At 38.6% G+C, this 20,153-nt stretch overlaps 1 long non-coding RNA gene and 1 pseudogene across 2 annotated transcripts in view; both read left to right on the top strand.

Moving 5' to 3' along the window:
- Nucleotides 1-20,153, top strand: part of LOC308610231 — an 82,288-nt gene that overhangs the window by 22,217 nt on the left and 39,918 nt on the right. The window lies entirely within an intron of this gene.
- LOC308610233 (3-hydroxyisobutyrate dehydrogenase, mitochondrial-like) lies at nt 5,382-10,167 on the top strand (annotated as a pseudogene). Its single transcript has 2 exons — nt 5,382-5,393; nt 8,431-10,167. The product of its transcript is annotated as a 3-hydroxyisobutyrate dehydrogenase, mitochondrial-like (transcript).

Below are 20,153 nucleotides of genomic sequence, written 5' to 3'. Positions count from 1 at the left end.
AAAAGTTTTCTCTTAAAGTGCAAGTATTTTTAAACTCTATAAAATATAGAGCATTATAAATTTTCTTTAGTTACTACAAGCTGAATTTTAACTGAGAAGACTGGGAAGTCCATGTATGTGTACATGCATGCATGCGTGCATGTTTGTGTGCTACACGTGTGTGTGTGTGTGTGTGTAGGTCTACTGAGGATACAGAACATATTCTGGACATGACAGAGCAGTGGTGTATCAGAAGGGAAAAGAGTATAAAGGACCAGCTTCACCTGCTTAATTTGTCCCCTGACCTGGTGTCGTCTTATTTTCCACCATCCTTTGCTGATCTGTATACTAAATACCCAGGGCTCCTGGGTACCTCCAGGTACCTCTGTAAGTTTTACAAGCCTATCAATATCCCATGTACAGTGGATGGAACCTGGACTTTTTGCCCATATAGTTTTCCTTTCCCTCAGAGTTTTCGTCTGAGCTATGTCATGGGGTAGGTACTGTTGTGAAAATTTGTGCTCACTTGTTAAATAGAAACTACTCATTGAACTGTTTAAACAAATAAAGAGTATCTTGAGTCAATTGCAGGGCACCTCCAGTCTCCACAAAGCAGAGTTACTTTGGGACAGGAAGTTCGTTTAGTTTCCCCTTAAATCAAAATACAAAGTTACTGAGCAATTGTAGGACCAACCCTATAGTTGCAAACTTGGGAAGAGATCACAGGATTCTGTAATCGTCTGCTTATCCCCTTATTGGGACAGCAAATAGCTCAATAGTTCTTATACTGAAGTCAAAACGAAGAATAATACCGGAACAAAGTCTGCATTGAAAGTCTGTGTCTTATTTTTATTTTCTCTTGGCACATAGTAGGTAACTGTTAAATGTTCTCTTGATAAATGTGAAAAACACACAAGGTACTTCATCTACTAGGGGTCATAAAATTTCAACTTTTCTTTTGGTGTAGGGGTTGATGATGAAAAGTTTGGAAACTTCTGATCCATGTTAATGTTCCTGCTTTGAGAACTGCAGGGTGCAGCTTTTAGATGGAAAAAGTTGCCAAGAGGACCAGAAGTAGAATAAAGGCATTTATGTAATTCTTCCTTATAGTTTCATTTATTGGTTTTCAGCATCTAACTTTGAAAAGTTGCCTGAGGCTGCCTAGGGTCTGCAATAAGGATCACAGCTGTGCTGTCCTACCCCCTCCCCACACGTGGGAACAGAACCTACCCAGCAGTGCTAATAGAGGCCCATGGCTTTCCGCCCACCTCCGCCCACTGCTCAAGGCAGTGGCTTTTTTCTACCAGCCTCACCCTTCTCCATGTGAATCTTTTTCTTCTTTCCAGTTTTATTGAGATGTAATTGACATGTAACACTGTATAAGTTTAAGGTGTACAGCATCATAATTTGATACATGTATATATTGCAAAGTGATTACCACAATAAGGTTAGTTAACACATCCATGACCTTACACAATCAATTACCTTTTGTGTGTGTGTGTGTGTGTGTGTGTGTGTGATGAGAACATGTAAGATCTACTATCTCGGAAACTTTTGAGTATGCAATAGAGTGTTGTTAACTATAGTCACCATGCTGTACATCAGACTCCCAGGATTTATTCCTCTTATAACTGGAAGGTTATACCCTTTGACCAAAAACTCCCCATTTCCTCTACTCCCCAGCCCTTGACGGCCACCATTCTACTCGGTTTCTGTGAGAGCAGCTTAGATTACACGTAAAAGTGAGATTATGCAGTGTTTGTCTTTCTCTCTCTGACGTATTTCACTTAGCATAATGCCCTCAAGGTTCATCCAAGTTGTTGCAAATGGCAAGATTCCCTTATTTTTTAAGGCTGAATAACATTCCATTCTACATATGTGCCATATTTTCTTTATTCATTTGTCTGTCAATGGACACTATAGAAACAGAAACTCACTCAGTTCCTACAAGTGTCCAAGGTAACAATAGACAAAATATGGATGTTGGTGGGTGTAGATCCAGGCAGTAGGTTAGACTACATCCCACAGGCAGGAAGGCCGCTATTTTAGGAGGAGCTGCCTTGAATATGAATCAAATAATAATTGATTTATATATCACCAGTTCAGAACTAACTCATCTGTTTTCGACACCTCACCATAGATATGAAATGAGAATGAGTGGAAAAAGAGGCTTCTGAAGGCAAACAGTCATAAAACCCATTATTATTCTGTAAAAAGGAGACTATACAGTCTTACCTTCAGAACCTCAACTCAAACAAAGACATGTAGCAGCCTCAGTAGGATATAATCGCAACAGAAAAAATACAAGCAGAAGGCAGAGGAAAAAGAAGTGCCATTTGGTATGGGAATAAATAGCTCTGTATGTCTCAAAAGCCTCCTATAAACATGTCTGGGTGTCAATATAGTGTAATAATTAATATCCATAAACCCTGAGTCTTAAGAAAAAAGAACTGTATCTTTTGCTTTCTTTTAGAAAGGGACAGAAAGGTAACTATATTTGCTTTAATAAATACAGAGACTTAGTGCACTTAAATATTTGATCAACTAATTTAAAAAATGTTTCTTACAGTATACATCATTTTCTGATGAAACGGGTAAAATAAGGTTCTAGGGTGTGAGGAGGGCATGCGGTATTCTACACATTTTCTTTTCTGTCCTTTTGTAGCTGAATATCCTTTTCCAGGCCTAAAGAAGTAGTAAAATTATGCACCTAAGATTGAATAAAAGGTTTCATAGACATATTTTACATATATGCCATTAGATTTCCACAGAGTTATTTCAGGCTGCTGACAGGTTGCTTGCTTGAGCTGAGACCCCTCTAAACAAAGCCCAGGAAGAAGCTAACAACTGTGAAAGCCAACTTATTTATTCTGTGAGTAACTTGGCTGCAGAGCAGACTAATTACCCCTTTAACCACACTGTTTGAACTCATTGTACTTATCTGGGAATCACTATTCTGAAAGTAGAGAAGGGGACTAGGGAAGTTAAAAGAGACAAAAGATCTAAATATGGTCTCTTTGCAGAATCTCAAAGGTCAGGCAACAGGCTTCTTTCTGATGGTTTTAAAAAGAGAAGATGAGCTGTGGTTTAAAGGTCCACTTTGGAATTCAAATTCTACCTCAGGTGTAGCCTGAATGCTAGTCTCCACCTTGAGTGAATCACTGAAGGATCATTTCTCAGCACATAGTCAGTGTTTGTTAAATTTTCATATTATTTTATCCCAGTGAATAATATTGCTGAGGGATTTTGAAACTATTAAATTCCGCCAAAGGACTTGATTCTGTAATGATACCAAACCTTGGAAAATAAAGGAAGTAGAGATTGGTGAATCCTTGACAAATTATTAGAGTTGTAACTGATTGTTTCATAAGGAAAGATAGGGAATGGATCACTTAGGAAACTGAATGAATACTTTGAATCTCATCTATTTCTGTTAAAACTACAGGTTAGTTGAGCTCAAAAATTGTAGGTATAAAAATTGTGTTTTTTGGTAATAAAATTTGTTTTAACCCTTCTCTCAATTATGCATTTAAATGTTGACCAATTCACAAGTAACTGTTTACAGTCGATGGATTGGCCAGTGGCTTTGGGATCATTCATTTTATAGTCTGGGATTTCCAGTGTGATCTTTATTTTCCCATTTATACTCTATTTCATACATTTTATTAGCGGTAGTAGTAGAAATAGTAGTAGTAGTATCATTATTATTTAGTTAGAGTAGAATTGTTTCTATAACTTCTTACGATCAGACATATACTAAACAACACACATTTTGAAAGCACTGGTGTTGGAGTAAATTCGATGTTGATGAGACTAGTCACTGCCCTTAAAGGAGCTTGTCTTCTAGTTGGAAAGATGTGACATATACAATAATCTGAGGCATTAAGTAAATACATGGGTCTGAGGGCAGAAGATCCTGAAGGAAGCAAGCTACAAAGAACTCATTTTGAATCCTGGCATTAATATTGGCAGATCTCCTCACACCTTTTTACGACAGTTATAGACAAAGCAAGTAAGACTGGAGAATACACTGCAATGGCCCAACTAAGATTTAACGTCATTTCAGCCTAGGGGATTCTTTCTAGGCTTTGAGTATATGATAATTTAAATGCTACCTAAATAGTAAATTTACTTTAATGCTGACAACGTAGAAAAGATACTTTGCTGCAAAAGTATACACAGTAGTAACAAGTGGATTTTGGAAGAAACTAATATTTTGTCTTATACTGGTAACTACACTATTGCCCCAGACCTAGCAGCAGCCTTTATACTCTTTGTTGTTTTCTTCTAAGACTGAAGAGCCTCTTTATTGTTTGTGCTGATTTTTTTCCCACCAACAGATCTCAGAGCAATCTGAGTGCACTGGCCAGTTGGGACAAAATTATCATTAGAATTCTTGGCTAGAGAAGAAAGCTCCTAATTTAAGAATGGCTTTTTGCCTTCTGAGAGCTCAGAAGAGCACATTGCAAGCCATCTACATTTATAAAACATGTTTTAGTATGGAAAATTTCAAACATCTACAGAAATAAAGAGAAAGAAGTAGAAACTTTCATCCATTGTTCTCGTCAAATGTCCATTTCAGGCCAATAGATTGTCTCTGCACCCTCTCTTACTACTACCACCATCATCCCCAGCAATTTTAAAGCAAATCCCAGATTTCTTTTTCTCAGTGAAAACGTCAGTATCCATATTTCTAAAATGCAAGAACTGCCCTTTTTAAGCTCAACTATGTCATTATCACACATCCGCAAATAATAATGATTCCTTAATATCAACAAATAGCCAGTCAGTTCATGTTTCCTTGATTGTCCTCTAAATGTATTTTTATTTTAATAACCATTATTTATTTGATTGCTGATCCAGACACAATTTCTTTTAAAGTATAGGTTTAAAAGAACTCAGTTTGCTCATTTTTCTTGCAAGTATTTGTCCTTGAATTCAAAGCATTCATCCAGTAGGGTTCCCAACTGTCTGGATTATGCTGATTGCATCCCCTTTCTGCTTATATGTTTATCATGCTCCTTTGGTCCATGTATTTACTGTCAGTTGGTAGATAGATCTAGAGCACTGACATAATTCAGGTGTGATTTTTTTGGTCAAGTTTACTTCATAGATAATACTGATGAATTCCAAAAGGAACTATAAAGTGTCTGTCTTACTGTGACGTTGCAGCCATTAATGATCAATGTCTAGATCCATTAATTTATTAAGGGTACCAAATGGTGATATTCTACTAACTAGATGATTATTCATTTACTAGCTAGAACATTATTTCATCAACTACTTGGTTGCCCTGAGTTACAGTTTAATTAGGAAAGGAAGAATAAATGTTTCTTTTATTTTATTTACCAGTTTTACAAAAAAAGAAAAAACAAGAGAGAGAAAGGTTGACTCTTCCAAAGATGACTAATGAGGTATTTTCTTGCTTTGTTGTTGTTTTCAGTGAGGTTGTTATAAATATCGATGCAGAGATTGTCCCCTCTTAGGTTCACGGATCCTGTTCAAGTTGGCTCCTGAGTCCTTTCCACACAACCACAGTAGTCTTTGAAGTCTTCCCAGCTCTCTTATATGACAAGAGGTACCAGGAACATCTTGTTCGTTTCTTATGCTGGATTTGAAATCAGCTGTTTCTCCAAGGAGACATTATCCACTGTGTTTATTCAAACTTGTGTTCCTTCTAGTTTAACCTTCTCTCGAGACATGATTTTTTTTAAACAAATTACTTACTGAATTTTTCACCTTTTCAAATCTTGCTATTCTCCAATCACTTCATTTCTGAATTTTTCTAATTTCTTTTATGTTTTTCTTAAAACCAGTTTCTATTCCTTTGAAAATTTCTTTTACTTTTTCCGCAATATCAGGCAATAAATTTCATTTGTTCTGTGGACGTGTCTTTCTGTGACGTTTTCAGGATTTGCTGGAACTTTCTTTTCACCCCTCTTTTTTCTTTTTTTTTCTCACTGATTTTCTACAGGATGTGAATGGAATACTCTTCTGTCGCTCATTTTTAAATGAAATAAGTTTCCACTTTAGGAGGGAAACATAGATCAGAATATAATTTCTAGCTTCAGAACTCCAGGGCTCACTATCTTCTATTATTTTCACAACATAATTTTTTTTATTTATTTATTTTTTGCGGTACGCAGGCTTCTCACTGCTGTGGCCTCTCCCGTTGTGGAGCACAGGCTCCGGATGCGCAGGCTCAGCGGCCATGGTGCACGGACCCAGCCGCTCCGCGGCATGTGGGATCTTCCCAGACCGGGGCACGAACCTGTGTCCCGGCAGGCGGACTCCCAACCACTGCGCCACCAGGGAGGCCCCACAACATAATTTTAAAAAATGACCTTAAAATTTCTAAAATCTTCCTCCTCGGCCCTCCTATGCCCATTTACCCAGGCCTCCTCTTTCCTGTCCTTGTTGAGTATGGGGATTTGTTCTGGAATGGTGCTTTGGTTTGATAGGTGTCAAGGTTTCACAGACCCCAGAACACTTGGCATCCTCAGAACATTTCAAAGTTCTTGCACTCAGCTGCAAAGTGGAGCCTGCAACATTCACTCCCGGTTTCTGCCGCTGTTCTCAGTGAGTTTTTCAATCTCAGTGAGTTCGTGAACCATAGTAACCTTTGGCTCTCCTTAAAGAGAGAGAGAGTCCTTCCCTCGTCTTCCTCCCACACACCTTGGGATACACATATGTAGGTCTTTTTCCTGTTGTTGGTTTGTTCCTACCTGGCTGTATGTTGCAGTTAATGTGGACACCTTGTTGTAGATGTTGTCTGTGGGTTTTTGATCTTGCTATCCTAGATGCTTTTCTTTCTTCTTTGTGGGGGTGGGGGGTTGTGTATTTAGGGGAGGGGTGGCATATTCAGGGATAAAAATCTTCTCTGTAGCCACCACCATTTCCCCAGAATCCTCTGCCATTAATATTTAAAACAAAATCATGGGAATCATTATCCGGATCCTTAGGATAATCATTACACTGTATCTGTCTTTTTTCCAGGCTTCAAGCTGCCTGTGGCTCACCACGTTAGTATACTGACATGACTGGGCAATGCCTAATTTGATGGGCTCTTTCTGTACTACCTTCCTCCTAATCATGACAGTCTTGTACGCTATACATAGTCTTCTTCACTGATAGGGAATTTAGAAAATACAGGAAGCCATGGGTTTAATAGCTGGAAGTGGAATTAATGTGTTCTTTTTCTCAGGTAAAATATCATAAGACTCCTTAGGCCAAAGTTGTAAAATGAAATCGCAACTTTCCTGGAATCATTTTGCAAACGTGAATGCCCACATAAAGTACACTAGGACTTGAATCCAAGGAATAACACATTTTTAGAGCCTCCAAATGTATAAACTTAGTACAATTCTGCATTACTTCTTAAGGCAACTGAAGAAAATAATTTTGTGATCAAATAAATATTGATTTTATTAACAGTTATTTTAAAAGTTTACAAAACTTATAAAAAATGTTAAGGCTCTATCAGCCTCATCAGTTGTTATTTCTTTTCTAGAATCTTGGATTAAGGAACAGTCGTTTGAGGGGAAACATGGTATAAAATGGGAAGATAATCTAACAGTAAAGATAGTTATATCTCTTCCTGTGTGATGAACTACTCCTAAGCTTGGTGGTTTAAAACAGCAGGCACTTTATCTCCTCACAATTTGTGAATCAGCAGAATGGGCTGGGATCTCCTGGGTGGATCTATCTTGCTTTCACCTGAGGTGACTACTGAGGCTGCCATCATCTGGTTGCTGGACTGGGGCTGGTTGCTTTCACATGTCTGGCCATTGGTGCTGGCTGTGGCCTGTGCCTAGTCTCCACTAGGTTAGCCAGGCTTCCTAACATGTCAGGTTTCCATGAGGACAAGCCCTAAAGCACGAGTACTCTCCAAGCTTCAGCTCTTGATATGCCATTGGGCCAAAGCAAGTCACGTGACCAAGCCCAGGTCAAGGTGGAACAAAACTACACAGGGTGAGAAAACGGGGGGAGGGGCATTTGCACTGGGGGTCAGTAGTCTAACAAACTGCTGCAATAACTCTATAAAGAAAAACACCCCGGAGGACAACTGGTAAAAAATGAATGTGTGCGGGGTGGGGTGGGGTTTGGCATAGGGGGGCAAAGGCAGTAAACAGAGGCTACCAAAATCTGAAGATTCTGGAATTTTTGGAAAATCCACTGGGATTAAAGGAGTTACACAACCATGTTCTGACACCAGAAGAAAGGTGCCAGTTGAGCATCAGGGAAGTCTAGCGCTCTTCCTCCATCGCATCAATTTTCACGTTTCTTTGACTCAGCATATTTGTAGAATGAATCATGACTTTCTATAAATTTTTAATTCAGTTTTTCAAAGAAATAGTGACCTCGCTTCTATCTGCTGTGCCACAAAAATGCCGTAGAAAAAAATTCCTTCTGTTAAATCGCTCACTAGGTGAAACTGTATGTGTAACCTAGTACCAAAGAGGTATTAAGAATCGCCACAGCCGAGCCGGCCCTCCGCATCACGCACCCTATAGCAGCCAGTGGGTGAGCCGGGAGTCGAGGAGGTCACCGTGGGAAGGAGGGGCGCGGGCAGCGTGGCAGCCTCCTTCCGTCTCCGTGGAGCCACCTCCGGCCTCCGGTACAGGGAGTCGTCTGCAGCAGCCAGTGGTGGCCAGCCTTGCAGCGCTGTGTTCTAGGTCAGTAGCTTCCAAGACTCCAGTTGGATTCATTGGAGTAGGCAACGTGGGGAGTCCAGTGGCAAAAGAGCTCATGAAACATGGCTAGCCACTCACCATTGTTGATGTGTTCCCTGATTCATGCAAAGAGCTTCTAGATGCAGATGAACCCTGTAGTGTCTTCTGCAGGGGATGTAGCCGAAGAAGGTGACAGAATTATTACAATGCATCAATGCACTAGAAGCTTATTGTGGAGCAAATGGAATTCAAAAAAAAGTGAAGAAAGACTCACTATTAATAGATTCCAGTACTGTTGATCCTATGGTTTTCGGAGAATTGGCCAAAGAAGTTGAGAAAATGGGAGCGGTTTTCACGGATGCCCCTGTTTCTGGTAGTGTGGGAATGGCTCGATCTGGCCACCTCACACTTAGGATGGGAGGGGTTGAGCTGCTGTGGTACATGGGCTCCCATGTGGTGCATCGTGGAGCTGTTGGGACTGGCCAGGCTTCGAAGATCTGCAAAAACTTGCTGTTAGCTATTAGTAGGATTGGAACTGCTGAAGCTATGAATCTGGGACTCAGGTTAGGGCTTGACCCAAAACTCTTGGCTAAAATCCTAAATACGAGCTCAGGACAATGTTGGTCAAGTGACACTTATAATCCTGTACCTGGGGTGATGGATGGAGTTCCCTCGGCTAATTACTATCAGGGCGGATTCGGAGCAACACTAATGGCTAAGGATCTGGGATTAGCATGAGACTCTGCTACCAGCACAAAGAGCCCAGTCCTTCTGGGCAGTCAAGCCCATCAGATCTGCAGGGATGTTGTGTGTGAAGGGCTACTCAAAAAAAAAAGACTTCTCATCCGTGGTCCAGTTTTTGCAAGAGGAGGAGACATTCTGAGTTTGCCCTCTGGCTGTGAACACTGAAACATTGAAACCAAACTGTGTCTTGGAGCCCCTTATGGCTCACTCCACAGGAAAATGGGCTTAATCAAAGGTCAACTGTCTGCTTTTGAGTGTGTAGGTCAGGGGTTCCCAACCCCTTGGCCTTGGACGGGTACCAGTCCACAGCCTCTTAGGAACCGGGCTGCACAGCAGGAGGTGAGTCGCAAGCAAGCCAACTAAGCTTCATCTGCTGCTCCCTATGGCTCACATTACCGCCTGAACCTCACACACCCCGCCCCCCCTCCCTGGAAAAATTTGCTTCCAGGAAACCGGTCCCTGGTTCCAAAAAGTTTAGGCACCTCTGGTCTAGGTCACAGTAGATCCTGGGATTTTTCACCCATTCTAAACTGCTTATTCTTTTTATCTATTTAGCAAACATACCATCTGTAATTTTTTTCTCTGCAAGCCACTGATGGTAACTGCTAGCTAGCTAGCTGATTGGCCTTTTTCAAAAGTTTGATTCCTAAGCATCTTCAGCTAAAACGCTGCCTACTTCACTCAGGATATTATTTACTCCACTTTACAAATAAAACTAAAATTGTTTTCAACAGGATAAAATCTATCCTCGAGGAAAGAAAAGAAATTGGTGTGAGAAAAGATATTAGAGAAAGGGAAAGTATAGTGAGTTACTACCTGTGTCCCTCAGAAAATTTGTCCTGTTAAATAACCCAGTGGTGATATTCTTGCATTGAGATTACTGGTTTATTTTCTAGGAGTTGTTAAAGCAAGAGAACTCCTTGCTGCATGTTATGTAATTTGGACTCTGTTACATTATCTTGTTGTGCCCCTCTTGTAACAACTTCCCATACTCAGCAAACTTGTTTTTTTCATATTTTTGCTTCCTTGTCCATTTTTACTGCATATTTTTTGACTTCAAAAGAATGACATCTTTAGAACTGTTTCAGAGCCAACGATGATATGTGCTTTAGATAATTATTACACTATGCTAAATATAACCATATTCTTTTGAATTCAAATAGATTTCTATGCTGATAAAAAAAGAGAGGTACATTTCATCAATGTTTAAATAGTATCCTTCTTCCTCTAAAACTTAAAATAGGATTCAGTCTGATTGCTAAAGGGTTATTTTCTTCAACAACAAGAGCTGACTTAGGCCATTTCTTGGCAGTGGAATCTGAGCATAGAGGTCCCTGTCTGACTGCCCTTTGTTTCTCACTCACAGTATCCTGGGTGAGTGTAATGGACGGGTGTGCCCTTATGACTTAGCCCACTGCTACTGCTCCTGATGAGGGCTAATGGTGTGGGCCACTTTAAATCTTGCCCAGCAAAGTGCTGACATCTGGGGTTTCCTATCAAGTTTACCAGATATTTCACAGTAATTTCATAATTTACACAACATAAAAACACTGATTTTGAGCTTAGGAAAGCATTTCATTTAAACAGATAGAGAACACTACTCTACAAAATGGTTTAAAATTTGTGAGCAATTGCATTAAATAAACTCTAATATAAATTAATCTAATACAAGTAAACTAATAGTTGCAAAGCTACTGGTTGCTTCAGAAGCGGTGGCTACGGATAACTTCAAAGTTGTTTCCTCAATTCATTAAGAGGAGAAACTATTTGCTGTCAGCTTCTTCTTGGGGAAGCTTAGTTTGATGCTGATTCGCGTTATGAATGTATAGGAACCATTACTGGTTCTTCCTTTCCATATTCAGTGCACCATTATACTTCTATCCTCTTAAGATCTGGATATCTGTTACTGCTCCTGTTGGCTGGAGCCTGGGAGGAGGAAAGCTATCAAGAAAAAAGGTCAACAAGTGTTAAAGATTTTTAGCATACCACTGAGACTTTTTATCAACCATAATCATAAGAAATAATAATTAAAATTACTTATAGCCTGGTCAGTGAGACCTTGAGTAAATTGTGGAAGCATCCATGTTTCATACAGTTTCAGGGGATGGATATTTCCTGTTATTAACTCTATATCCTCTTCAACTGGAACAGAGAGACCTTTCTCTGTTGAAGCAGTTTGTCTTTTTCCTGGGCATTTTCAGTTTTCTCTTAGGAGAGACTTGTAAAGCTTACATATACAAACTTACACATACACGTATAAGGCAAAGAAGGGATAGGGCAGTCTTGAGAGGACACGGTTTTGTAGCAGGCGCACAAGACAGAGCTAATACTCCCTGATTGCATTTGCCTCCCTAGCCCCATCTCCTTTGTGGAAAGCATCAGCATTCTGACTGGTCTCTGCACCCCACTAACTGGACGGAACACTGCATTGGCATTCTTAGGGAGCACTGATGGTCCCTCCGGAAACTGTGGTTAGAGCTTGTGCAGCCAAAGTGCACAGGAAAGAATCAAATATACTTCAGATAACATGCTTACTCTGTTTTGCTTAATTAGCACTTACTCCCTGTAAGAGGCTGATTTCTGCTTTGACAGGGAGTAATCGAACTCGGTATTCACGCAAACCATAAAATTAAAGTTAACATACCTCAGCTTTTCATCCTACTGGAAGAAATGTATGAAATCTAAAGTTATTTTTTAATTGCTGCTGTTTAGAATGCCTGAAGCCCATTTGCTGAACTTGTTAAAGAGCAGTGTTAATGAGGGTATTTTTCGTTTCTTTCTTTTCCGACCACAGCATGAATTCTCAGCCCAAAGTGTGCCCTGTTTCCCACAATAGAGACAGGGGGAAAAGTGCGAGTCTCTCACCACAAAGCATGAGACAACTACAAATACTTCTCTCCCAGAGTTAACATTGATGAGAGTCTTTGTGGAAAAGAACTTCCTGTTTTTGCGGGAATACAGTAGAAATGCAAGATGTATTCTCCACAATTTCACTATTGGAAAAATAATTTCATAGTCTCTCTCTCTCTCTCTCTCTCTCTCTCTCTCTCTATATATATATATATATATATATATATATATATATATATATATATATTTTTTTTTTTTTTTTTTTTTTTTTTTTTTTTTTTGCGGTACGTGGGCCTCTCACTACTGTGGCCTCTCCCGTTGTGGAGCACAGGCTCTGCACACGCAGTCTCAGCGGCCCTGGCTCACAGGCCCAGCTGCTCCGTGGCATGTGGGATCTTCCCAGACCGGGGCACGAACCCGTGTCCCCTGCATCAGCAGGCGGACTCTCAACCACTGCGCCACCAGGGAAGCCCCATAGTCCATATTTTTTATTGGTCTTCTTAAAAACATACACAGTGTTTACAATAAGGAGTAAAAGAGAAGATTTTCAATGTGATATTTCAAGGAGCATTTTGTAAAGGCAGGATCCAGTGCCAACTTTGGAAAATTAACACACACCTATGAGATCAAAGAGTCACCTGCAAAAAATTTTATTATGTTTTTCTTTCATACTAGTTTCCTAAAGGTGCATTGTTACTTCTTGGTAACGTAATAGTCAGAAAATACAGCAAATAGTTCCTCCTCTTAATGGTGGCCATTTGAGGAAGAAGTAGCTCTTACATAAGTGTCTAGTGACCTTATCTCTTTTGATACAGTACCTCTTGGTTTCAGAGGCTTGCACAGATTTCCTCTAAATGAATAAACTTAGTAAGATTTTTCTAACTATCAGTCTAAAAGTAGATTTAGAAATCTACTTCTGAAGCAGTTTTGTTAAGTAATTATTGGTCAGTTCTCTTTCTGATTGGTACTTCTTTCTGCAAAACAAATCCCTGTACTTAGAACAATTAATACCACCATCCCTGGCTCCTTGATTATTACACAGTGATGTTTCTTGAGAAAAAAGCTTACCCTTTTTGGGGGGAAACTTCAGTCCCTGAAGTAATACTTCATTAAAACTAGATCTGCTTCTAATGCCAGTGTGATGCAGATCAGTATCCCCTTTCTTTTGACTTTCCAGGATGTGTGAAGAGAATGGTATGGTTTGGTTTAGGAAGGGTTGTAGCTTAAGAGGATTGCATTATGTTTCTGTGTCACTTTGGGGGATTTTATTTCAATATTATATCCTGTTCTGTAAAAACACCCTAGTCATTCTCTTACTTATTATTAAATAATTAAACGCTGCCCTTTGTTTACTTTCCCCCTCTGATCAGAAGACTCCTCTCCACTCTAGGCCTTGATCTGAGTTCCCATTCATCAGCTTGTAGTAGCTACACTTCTGGTTTCTGAAGTCAGACAGATATGGGTCCCATTTCTGTCTTCATCAGTTATAATTTAGCCTCTGATATATGCATACCAGAGCTGGGAGTGACAAACATTTTGCTTCTCCTTATTTTCCCAGGGTTCTGTGCATTTTAATAGAGGATCACAATATTTGAAGTAGAGCTGGGATGGGGTGGAACGAAAGAGCAGGAAAACATGCTTTTAGGAAGGTCTGATATACAAATCACATGGAGGTAACTGCTTGAGGGAAAACCACCCCTACCTGAGTATTGTCAATAAAGTAGCACAGGGAGGCAAACGAATCAATTGTTCACTAAAAAATATTCTTCTTTAGAAGAATAAAATTCACAAGAAAGCCTCATTGCAAATAAAATATATTTGTTTTCCTAAAGGAAGATATTTGGAAAGTCGTAGTAAATACCTCTTTTGACCTTCTGTGTCCCTAGTGTTCTATCTCCACTAAGTTTTATGAACACTACATAGAGGAGGAGGCTGAGTCTCAAAGGCCATAAGTAAGAGATGGATTTCAGAGCCTTTGCAAGGTCCTTTATGCCCCATGACTTCCCATTGCTTGTGCTTTTCATCCAGATAGGTGCTTAGGATACCAGAATGAATACATCTCTTTCGAGAGGTTTTTAACAGACATTAGATCCTAAACAAGTACAACACCTAACAAATAGAACAGAATGCTTTATTTAAAGCAGAAACAGAATAAATGCTCACCTAGTATCATTTAAATCCCCATTAAATTATTTTTTGAATCAACATGTTTATATTTGAGGGTATTTTCTTATTTTTTTCTAGTTCCCTTTACTTGCACCTCCTTTCTTTTTCACTTTTCCCAACTGAAATGTTTATGGTTTCAAAAGTAATTACTTCTTGAAGAAAGTTTTCATGTATACTAAGTGCTACCTAATGGAAGCCATAGCATAGAGTCTGCTAGCGTTTAGAGTGGTATAATACATAGCCAGGTTGAATCAAGTGGGAGAGAAGGTTCATCATTCTTTTAAACTGGCAGTGTTGCCAGAGGTGGATTAATATGCTCTTTGAATCTCTTATGTGCTGTAAGTCTCCTTGATCACAATCACTGTGTTAATGGTTGAGGTTTTGAATTAGTGGTGTCTCCTGGGCTCAGCTGGGCCAAGTCCCTTCACCTCTCTGGCCATATTAGGTGATGGTTTTCTCATTTCAATACATGATCTCTGTTAGAGGGAGTGTTGACTATACCAGACTTTTAACGTGGGCACCCAGAAAGTGGAAGAATCTCTCTACTGGTGATGAATCATAACTCTTTTCATTGTGAATATAGTCCTTCCCTTAGGTAAGGTAGGAACACCATGAAAAATAGAAAGTTCTCGGGTGTCTGTGGAAGCTGGAGTGCTCTCGACCTGTCAGCTCACTGGCAGAGCAGGCTTCGTCCAGACACTAGAGAACAAAATGTGAAATTGGCACCAGCCAGCCTCTCCATTGCACAGGATATCCCTATTTAAATTTGACAATCGGGATATTTTATAATTTGAAATTCTTGTCATCTGGTTTTCTTTAGTTTTTTCTTTGGGTTGAAAAGACTGAGAAGCTTGTTAAAAAATCTGGAATTCTGACGGTGAGGCTTAACCAGATCTATTGAGTCATCAATCAGCAAACATTGACCAATGCTTACCATTCCCTCAGTTACTATACTAAGGACCCAGACACGTCTCAGATAGTGGCCTTGCTCATTCACTGTATTTACAGTACTTTTTTCTAAATGTAACCAGAGCTCAGGTAAAGACAAGACATTGATTTGAGTCTGAAGTAAACAAAGCTGACTGGTCTGACCCCTTCAGTTTCCAGAATTCTTTTGTTTCAGGTAGTAATTTTCCCAGACCAATAGAACAAAGTCCTATCGTCTATTTATTTAATATTTTATCACAATAGTCCTTGCCCCTTTGACCTCTAGTGAGGAAACTTGCATAAGAAACTAAAATATGCTTAGGTTCTATGGGTAAGTGCAGATAATGATATGAATGAAATTGAAAATGAAAGCAAAGGTAGAAAAGCCAGTTCTGAATAGATGAAGTAAGACAGAGGTATTTGAAAAATCAAGTAGAAAAGATACAATAAGGAATGGAGAGCTTCTGGAAGTTTTCCAATAGGTGAGGGGTTGGTACATCATTTTCTTTTAATAACATGTCTGGCAGTTGTATGCCAGAGAAAGTTATAAGGGGGTTGACTATGTGCATGAAGTCCAGTGAGAACACTGTTTCTGTAGGCCACTGACGGTGTTCTGAGTGTACATTCTATAGTACTAGAAATTAAGTTAGGAAACAAAGGGTAATCTGATGTCATTTTAAATGACATTTCACAAATGATTAGAGAGCTAAAAGGTGTCTTTTTTCACTCAGCCAACACGTTGAGCACGTACTATGGGGCAAGCACTGTGCTTATGGGTAAGAGATAAAAGAAAAAATAAAGGCCAGAGGAACTCAAAAGAGAGTGTGAGAGATGCATAAACAACTCATTACAATCAAATAGGGAGAGGCTATTAAATAAATAGATCATAAAAATGTAACTTTGTAAAACAGAACTTAGAGTCACTAACCCTGCTAATAGGGGATATTAAAGAGAATGCCAACAATGAGGGGGTTTGGAATTAGGTTTTGAATGTCAGTAGGAATGTTCCACGTGGAGAGAAGGTCAGGGGCATACCAGGCAGAAGGAACATCCTGGACTTGAGAACCAACACAATATGTTTAAGTGATTGTAACTGAGATTTTTTTGACTAGAGCGTAGGGTATAAGTTGCCAAATGGTAGAAAATAGAGTATAAAAGTTAGGCTGGAATAAAAGTATAAAGTGTCATAATTCTTATGATGAAAGTTAGGTGTTTTCCTACAAAATGGGTTACTTATAAATATTTTAAAAATAGAGACTGCTGTGTAAGGCTTGAAAAAACACTAAATCAGAGTTGTACAGAGCTCAGGCTTAGTGGTGAAAATTTCTGTATTTTGTTTTCCAGGTTGGATACTGTTACAATTCTTCAACCTTTCTTTTTCCTAAGTAAAGGCATCTGGTGAAAATATGGGATCCATTTTATCCTGGGGAAGTTTTGTCTTAACCTTTCTTCTATGTATTTTTCCTATTTAAAATGCTTTTGCAGAATCTAATCGTACGAAGTTCGGATACTTGAAGTACCTGCTCATATTCTGTCTTGGACATAATGGGAATAATTGGGAAGTCTTCTCTAATTTTGAGACTACCATGACTACTCTCTTATGTTGGTTATTCCTGTAGATGAACCAATTTTAGGTTCATCTGAGTGATTAGTTAAACTTACTCCTCACAGATTGATTCAGCAGGTCTGAGAAGATATCTCAGAATATGTATATAGAGAGATAAACAGTAAGAAATTACAGTAAGCACAAAAACAGATAAAGATCATTCATAATTTTTCATAAGATCTTATTTTCTCTCATTTCTCTCTTATTTTTTTCATAACTTTTCTTTAATCATATGAAAAAGAAGGGAATTTACATGGAATAACAAAAGATATGCAAAACTTAAGGAAACACAATTTTCTTAAATTTCTCAAACTTATTTGTATAGGATTCAGAATGCACTTAAAATGATTAAATGACTTAAGCTAAATCTTTTTTATTGCAAACTGTTTTAACCCAATTAACCAAGCAAGAAACTGAGAGTCATTCTTTACTCTTCTCCCCACCCTTAAACTCTGGAACAATCCCTAAGAGTCGTCATAATTATACTATATATATATATATATATATATATGTATGTGTATATATATATATATATATATATATATATATATATATACACACACATATATATACACACATATATGTGTGTATATATGTACACACACACACACACACACACACACACACACATATGTCCATTCTTCTCTATGTCCATTGTCATATCTTTTACATTTCTTACTCGGATGTAACATCCCAGTTCACTTTTTCCCTGACTCCAGTATTATTTCTGTCTTGTTTATTCTCTGCATTGCAACCTAAATTTCACTCAACGGCTTAGAGCTCTTTGATAGCTTCTCTTTAATTTTGGGGAAAAGGCTTCAAGCACTGTGCTCTTGCCTACTAGTCCACCCTCATCTGCTTTCTCTATCCTTACTTAGCATCTCCTTCTTCCATAAATTTTCAGCAATACTCAGTAGACTTCAGGGTTAGACTTCTCTTACTGCTGAACTTTCTCCAGGTAATGTCATCAATTTGTATCATACTTTACTCATTCAATCCTTGGTTAATGCACTCTCATCATACAAGTTTCAAAATAAACATTGAATCTCTGGCTTTTCATGACTTCCATTAGAGATTAAATTCCCTTTCTACGTGTTCTTATAAAACTTGGCTGTCCAGTTACCTATGAGAGGTAAAGTTCTATTTTATAGTTCATTGCCCCTACTACATTGTAAACTGCATGTGAACAATGTCCTTATTTACCAGTGTTGTAGGTACTCAATGAATATTTATTCTGTTAAAAGATTTATTCTGTTAAAAGTTAAGAGACTGTTTATGTTCCATAAATAAGAGAAAATGTAGCTCAGAACCAAGTAGTGGCAAGAGGCTTGAATAAAAGTAGACAATATTGAGAGAGAGTAGGAATTTAGGTTAGAGAGTACTTGGTTACTGAATTAATTGTGAAGGTGAGGGATGATTATACAGCGTCCAGAGTTTTATTATTCCTTTAAATTAATTTTTATTAGAGTATAGTTGCTTTACAATGTTGTGGTAGTTTCTGCTATACAGCAAAGTGAATCAGTTATACCTATACATATATTTCCTCTTTTTAATATTTCTAACCATTTAGGTCACCAGAGAGCATTGAGTAGCGTTCCCTGTGCTGTACCATAGTTTATCATTAGTTATCTATTTTATACATACTGGTGTATATATGTCAAACCAAATCTCCAAATTGATCCCCCCCTTCCCCCCGCCTTGGTATCCATGTGTTTCTTCTCTACATCTGGGTCTCTATTTCTGCTTTGCGAATAAGTTCATCTGTACCATATTTCTAGGTTCCACATATAAGTGATATTATACGGTATTTGTTTTTTTTTGATATTGATCTGCATGAGTTGCTTATATAGTTTACAAATTTATTTATGTTTATATTTTTTGGAGATGAATCCCTTGTCAGTTGCTTCGTTTGCAACTGTTTTCTCCCATTCTGAGGGTTGTCAGAGTCCAGAGTCTTCAGTGTTCCCCCAGTATCCAACTTGGACAAGTGTACAAATAGTGGTGGTCTAAATGATGTAGAGAGATGAATAGTGGAAGTAAGTATTGAAGGTAAAATTAATCGTTCAGTAACATCACATAATTAATTTTAAGTGTCCATGTTATATTTGGGCAGAGTTGTTCAGTTGGCAATTAGTTAAGTTTGTAAGAGACTCAGGAGAGAGAGATGTGCGTTTTAGGTCAAGATCTGTGATATATATGGTGGCTGGAATCACAAGAGTAGATGAGACCATCTATCAAGGGCAGAAGAGAGCTTCTGAGAAATACACATCTCTTGGCAGAGGGCAAAGTGAGAGTGCCCAGTGAAAGAGATAAGGATGTCCAGAGGCAGGAGGAAGAAGTAGCAGGTTAAGATGCTACTGTTGTTAAGGTGAAAGATTTTTCTGAGATGACAAGTTTGATCAACAAAATCAAATATTGCTGAAAGGTGACAGAAGGACCAAACAATATTCAGTCAATTTAACCACAAATTAAATGTTGGTGAATGCAATTCCAGTGCAGATAAGTAAGAAGAAAAGAGCAAAATTGTGTGAGTCACGAGGTACATAAAGATAAGAAAATACAGACAGTGAGAATAAATACAATTTTTGATAAACTGCACTGTGAAATTAGGAAGAGAGAAAAGGTAACTAGAGAATTACTTGGCATCAAGCAAGAGTAATTTTTAATGGGAGGAGGGCAGCTTTTTAATGGGAGGGGGCCAAAATAAAATCGCTAAAGAGGAAAACCTTAACAATCCCAGTGAGGTGGGAAAATGAATGGAAGATACTGAGGAAGTGAGAATAGGTATTGATAAACTATGTCGAAAAGCTATTCATGGACGTAAAGAGAAAAAGTTAGTTTGGGGTGTTTTTGCTTTATAGTCTGTGTTTTCTCTGTGAAATAAAAGTTTGATGGGAGGTGATGTCACCTCGAGATAGTGCTCATCAAATATCCTATGTGCTTATCTACATTTTTCATCCTCCTTTGTAGTTCAACTGTTTTCTTTGATTCGTTGTGGCCAGTGGCAAAGAAGCAGAATCAAGTGTATCACTTCTGAGCTGAGGTCATTAGGAGCCAGTGTCCCTCTTGTCTGGTCCTCTGCTATTGTGACATGGGAGGTCAAATAGTCCAGATGACGTGGCTGCAAGATGGATCAGGACCATGTGATCTGTAAGGGCTTTACTCAGTAGAGAAATAACGTACTCGTATTTTCCACTGAGATTCCTGTG

This window comes from Mesoplodon bidens, assembly GCF_964165515.1.
Source record: "Mesoplodon bidens genome assembly, contig: HAP1_SCAFFOLD_301, whole genome shotgun sequence".
Taxonomy (NCBI): domain Eukaryota; kingdom Metazoa; phylum Chordata; class Mammalia; order Artiodactyla; family Ziphiidae; genus Mesoplodon; species Mesoplodon bidens.
Note: the sequence above shows the minus strand (reverse complement) of the source record. Positions and strands in the feature narration are given on the sequence as shown.